This window comes from Chiloscyllium plagiosum, chromosome 5 (genome assembly GCF_004010195.1).
Source record: "Chiloscyllium plagiosum isolate BGI_BamShark_2017 chromosome 5, ASM401019v2, whole genome shotgun sequence".
NCBI lineage: Eukaryota > Metazoa > Chordata > Chondrichthyes > Orectolobiformes > Hemiscylliidae > Chiloscyllium > Chiloscyllium plagiosum.
The window spans coordinates 9,677,145-9,683,075 of record NC_057714.1 but is presented as its reverse complement, the minus strand read 5'-3'; the positions used below and the strand labels follow the sequence as shown (position 1 = coordinate 9,683,075).

Genomic DNA, 5,931 nt, shown 5'->3' with positions numbered 1-5,931 from the left:
TTTATCTCTCCACCCTGGAGGCTCTCTGCGTCTATTCCTCATGAAGGGTTTTTGCCCGAAACATCGATTTTCTTGCTCCTCGGATGCTGCCTCTCCTGCTGTGCTTTTCCAGCACCACTCTGATCTAAACTCATGTTCATAATATATCAAAGCTAAGCGTTTCCTGTTATTGTGCATGAGTATGTTTTTTGCTAGATGCAGATTATGGAGAAAGATTGGACAGGGAGCAACACCTTGCAGTAATGGTCCCCATTAATGGGTGAAAAGTTGGGCATGCACCTTTCACCATCCAATTTTCTTTTAACTGTGATATGTGAAAGCTTCTATTACATATACACTTCCGATCCCATGATTAGTATTTACTCTACTTCTGTCACGCCATTAGTTGGGTGTAATACGTCGCTATGATGTTTGTCTCTAGGTTTTCACAGCTGCCTTTCAATTCACTGCTGATAGTTCAAGGTCCGTCTCCCAAACCATTCCATTTGGTCCATTGTAGATAGGTTTATTTATAAAGACAATGTCTAACTTCTTGCTCACTGCAAAGCATGTCAATATTTTAAATTGAATTTAGACTTTAAATAGGCCTATAAGAGAGAGCAACAGGGAGATTTCATATGCTCTAATAACACACACACACTTACACAGAGCAAAAACAGAAAAAGCTAAGAACCCTATGTCGAGTTACTAGGACCTTATGTATAACAAATTTTTACATCCAGTCTCAGCTCTCAACATTATCTTCTCTCATCTATCTCGTGTCTTGTTCCATCATTAGACCATCCCTGCAGTTTTAGATGGAAAATTAGAACTGCTCTTTACACACTTGTCAAGCAACTTTGGACAGTATTCACTGATCTTTTTTCTATTGTGAATAAATTTAAGTTCCTTCTATAAACCTTAATTACAAAATAAAACTCTGTTTTGTGAGTTTGAAACAAGCACAATTCTAACTTTGATCTTGCCAATGCCATTAATAACGTAGGTGAAGGAATTATTCTTCAGGTTCACTAGGGCCTGATCTATGCCTGTGAGAAATGAAGCTTTTCAGCTTGAGCTTATTTTGAGCTTTGGCTTTAGTATGGTTGACAATTATCAACTGTAGCCTCTACCTTCTGGCACTTCAAACAAAAAACTTAACATAATAGAGGATCTGTTTCCAGCCACAGGATCTAATCTGAAACAACACTCCTTCTTACTGTTACTCACCTACTTGGTGACAGATTGAATTCAATCAACTCTTGAACAGAAGGGAGAAGCTGTTGTACGTTACACTGGTTGATGTGGTATAAACTGGTTTAACTTAAAATTGTGCTGTTTGTAGGGAAGGTCTGTTTATTTCAAAGCACCAGGGTTAACACTGGTCCAAAGTCGAAGCAAAGAGCCAATTTACCACTATGTTGAGCAACCTCCATAACACAATGCTGAGCTTTCATTTCAGTACTCCCTTATACATTTTACTTTTGTGTCTTCAATAGCAAAATAAAATCTTATCTTTTTATTTGTTTAGATGCAGGTCACCTGAGAACCAATTTAGATTTAGATTTAAATTATTATTATTTTCAAATATTAGACATTTTTAACTTAATTTGCACTTCTTTTTAGTAAAAATGTTTTTACTGTAATTTTCTCCCACTGTTTCATATCAAGTGCAGTCCATTAGGTGTTTGCCTCTGCTTACCTCAAAGTCACCTCGAAAGACTGTGCCAGAGAAACCAAGAATGATTGTTCTTTCCGTTTCTCACATTTGTCTCTGAATGACACTGCAATACAATGGACAAGGCAGGGAACTTGCAATGTGAGGAATCCCAATATAAACTTACAACCTGCGGTACAACACAGACCTTAAACAAATCATGTTTTCAACTGGCATATTGATAGCAGGGAATTGATGGTAGTAAAGTAAGAAGGTTAGAGATTTCAATAACAATGACAGTTCTGGCATATCTTGCCTTTAAACTAGAGCACTATATGTTTCAATTTTTTATGATTATACCGCCCAGTAGGTTATTTGCAGAAGATTAATTTCAGCATTATATTTACTTGAACTTCTCAAATTGTGCAATTTATCATGTCACATGCATATAGTATACGTTAACCCTCCCTACCTTTGAGTTAAAATCCACTGCAAAATCTATGAATTGGTGATGAAGCACCTCATTGTTAAATAGAGTGGGAAGATTGATTTTAAGGTAGACTGTTGCTTGCGTTGCTACCATCGTATACAGAGAGAAGGAACCAGAGGCCTGAGGAGGAGGAATGGGAGACAGGAAACTGGGGAAAGTGAACAAGACAGTTGGGTAATAGGCACGGGTGGAGAAAAAAATAGGTCATGTCCTCTAGAGTGAATTACAGAATAAGATACTGCAAATTCAAGTACAAGACAACCTTTAAACAGTGATTCAATCACCTGATGAAGGAGCGTCGCTCCGAAAGCTAATGCTTCCAATTAAACCTGTTGGACTATAACCTGGTGTTGTGTGATTTTTAACTTTGCATACCCCAGTCCAACACCGGCATCTTCAAATCATTTAAACAGTGAGGTCACTTTCTCATCCACTGCACAGGTAGCCATTATTCAAGTGAACATAAGAGAATGACTACTTTAAAAATGACCTCAATTGTTTTAAACAATGTACAGTAGTATTGGACAAAGATTTTGCCAGTAATTTCTCTCTGAATTTATAATAGACTTTTCTGCTATTTTCCAGATGTTGTGTATGGTGGTCAACCCAAGTCTCACGAAGTAGACAGTTACAGAGTGATCCAATCAATTTGCACTGTGGCTTTCCACACCAATAAGTACTAGAATTAATTTTAAAAGTTTCTTAGTTTTCCTGCAAGAACTTAAATAGACACCTTTCATTTGCAAGACCCTATGCATTTTTGCCATCCTCATTAAAATTAGAACTGCACAGAAGTTTCTACTCTGAGTCATTCTTTACCATTCCTTATTGCTATTTCTAGGGCACTCATTTCTTCATGCAAAACTTAAAGGTTGACAGTAATGTGTCGATAATATTATAGCTTTTGCGTGAGTCATCTCCTATTTTCTGTATCGGTGATGCCTTGTGCTCTGGTTTGGCCCTTCACATGTTTGTAAATTTGAAGGAAAGTTCAAATTCACTGTGAGAATTGTTGAAGATATAGCATAAATAAAACCCACATGAGGATTTACAGTAAAACCTGCACAACTTACCCTTCAGGTACACTTCTCACATGGTTTGCCACATAATTCTTCGGGCAAACTATTGGGTCTCATAGTGTATCCATTACTTAAAATATTAGAATGTTTAATAGCTAATGCAAAACAAAGAAAAACATTGCAAATAAGAGAGAAAAATATAATGCGCACGTTTCTAAAATGCATGGAGAGGGCTGTGCTATTTTTGATCTTTTACATAAAGAAGTCATAGAAAGTTGAGCTGTATGTTATACATTAAGAGATTATTAGTTAATCCCCAGAAAATAGTAGTTTCTAGTTTTGGAAAGTTCTTTCACTACCTTGAGAAAGCAAAGGCCTGTCTTGCCCCAGGTAATGCAGCATATGTCAACCAGTTGTTGCACAAATCCTTCTTACTATTACCAAAGGAAATGAGAGCCAGTGAAAGTATGTGTAATCCATTCCAACATAATGTTTGCAGCTGCTATGTCAGGTCAAAGGCCAGGATTGAACTTGGAGGCATAACAGGGACAAGGCTGAAATTGTACCCTTTACAACTGAATTATCTTGTTTACATTAACTGTCTGTGTGCCAATCTAAAATTTAATTATTCTCTAAATATTTGGACATCACTTTCAAGATGATGTGTTATTATCAGCAACACTTGTGTCAGACCAGAAAATGTATTGTTAAGAGTTCTGACTGACAGGCAACATTACTGAATATAACATTTGGAACAGTTGTTCACCTGGCGTATGTTAGATGTCAAACTGAGCAAGATGTTTACTGCGACTGACTAAATGAACTCTATTTTTCAATTTATTTTTGAGTGAGATTGTACAGGTCTTGTGCGAGGCCAGCTGCTACCGGGTCAGGTTACACGACAGTAACCATTCCCTTGAATGGGAATGTGAAATGAAATCCGTGAGGGCTTTGTTTATTGTTGATGGGACACATCAAGTCCAATCTATTGACATTGTGCATATCCACATTGAAGTTTCCAGTAAAGTGGATACAGAAAGTTAAGGTGTTCTGTAGGCTGCAATGAAAATTACCTCAGGGCTTTTCCTCATCAAGTGTTGTAAATTAGGCAGGTGCCCTGGATTCACTGCGTGAGAGGAGTTTCCACTTTTTCTACTCATGTTGCAGCAGCAGCCAGGACAAACTGAGACCAGGCAGCAAAACTATGACAGTGATGGAGAAGGGGACAGTAGCATAGGGATTATGCTACTGGACTAAAATGTCAAAGGTCTGGACTATTGACCTGACGGCAGGATTTTAAATCCCGAATGGCAAATGGAGCATTTATTGTCAGTTAATTAAATAAATCTGCAATGAAAACCTGTCCAACATGAAACTACAAAATTATTGGAAAATCCCATCTAGTATATTAATGTCCCCAATCAAAAGAAGTCTTGCCATCGTTAACCCTGGGTCTGGCCTACATGAGATTCCAGACCATTGCAGGTTCCTTATAAAATTGTCTCACCGACACAGTTATATTCACGAAGTTGGTTCACCACCCCCTTCTCAAAGGCAGTTCGGGCTGTGTAATAAATGCTGTTCTTCCCAGCAATGTCGACATCCAATGCATTAATGCAACAATTGTCAAAATGCATCAGGAGAACCCATCAGTTGTGAAATTACAGAGGAATTTAGCTCCGAATGAGACGAGAAATCAAAAGGCCTGGATCTAATACTCTCAGACAGGGGACTAAATACCACCTCAGCTGGAGAAATGGAAATGCAATTAATTAATAAATCTCAAATAAAATACTATGCCTCATTAATGATAATCATGATACTACAAATGTATCATAAAACCCTGTCTGGTTGACAAATGTCTTAAAACGGAGAAGTTTGCCATTTTTACCTTGCCTGGCCTGTATGTGACCCCAGACTAATGGCAATATGGTTAACTCTGAACTGAACTCTGAACTGGTCTAGTAAGCCACTCATTTGTACCCAACTTCAACAAATCTAAATAAGAATGTGGCGCTACACCACATTGCAAGGTCCTGTAAACTAAACTGAGTTCTTGGAACAAACAGAAAAGCGTTAGACAGTGATTTCAGTACAATCAATTAACCAAATGTATTAAATAAAATGATTTAAACAATAATGCTTAACAATTGGTAATAACGAACACACTGCTTTCCTCGAAGCTGCCTGACACACGTGATGTCTGTGATCTTTTCCCAGATAACCACTCATGGGATCTCCTAGTACTTGCTATTCCTATCAAGCTGCAGTAGCAGACAAGGGTTATATGAGGAGTTTTGCTGCCACCAATCAAAGAGAAAAATCTGTAAAAGAGAAACGAACAAATTGGACGTACTGAAATTTCAGCTTGAAGTATACGTAAGGAATCAGGCTGGTATATGGCATTTGCAAGTTTTACAAATGCCTATCTCGTTAAGCCTATCTCGTAATTAGTGGGAGAGGCTACACCACTGTAGAGTATCTATAGAAGAAGCATTGTTCTTAGATAATAAGAACATTTATTTCATGATAACAATAAGTAAACACTCATGGGGTGAGGTAAAAACAATGACTGCAGATGCTGGAAACCAGATTCTGGATTAGTGGTGCTGGAAGAGCACAGCAGTTCAGGCAGTGTCCAAGGAGCAGCGAAATCAACATTTCGGGCAAAAGCCCTTCATCAAGAATAAAGGCAGTGAGCCTGGAGCGTGGAGAGTTAAGCTAGAGGAGGGTGGGGGTGGGGAGAAAGTAGCATAGAGTACAATGGGTGAGTGGGGGAGGAGATG

The 5,931-nt window shown here is 38.2% G+C and overlaps 1 long non-coding RNA gene across 1 annotated transcript in view; it reads left to right on the top strand.

Moving 5' to 3' along the window:
• The window catches only part of LOC122550261, a 37,848-nt gene that overhangs the window by 28,618 nt on the left and 3,299 nt on the right, over window positions 1-5,931 (top strand). Inside the window, exon 2 of the long non-coding RNA XR_006311774.1 lies at window positions 5,366-5,524. This is a non-coding gene — a long non-coding RNA (uncharacterized LOC122550261). The remainder of the gene's footprint in view (window positions 1-5,365; window positions 5,525-5,931) is intronic.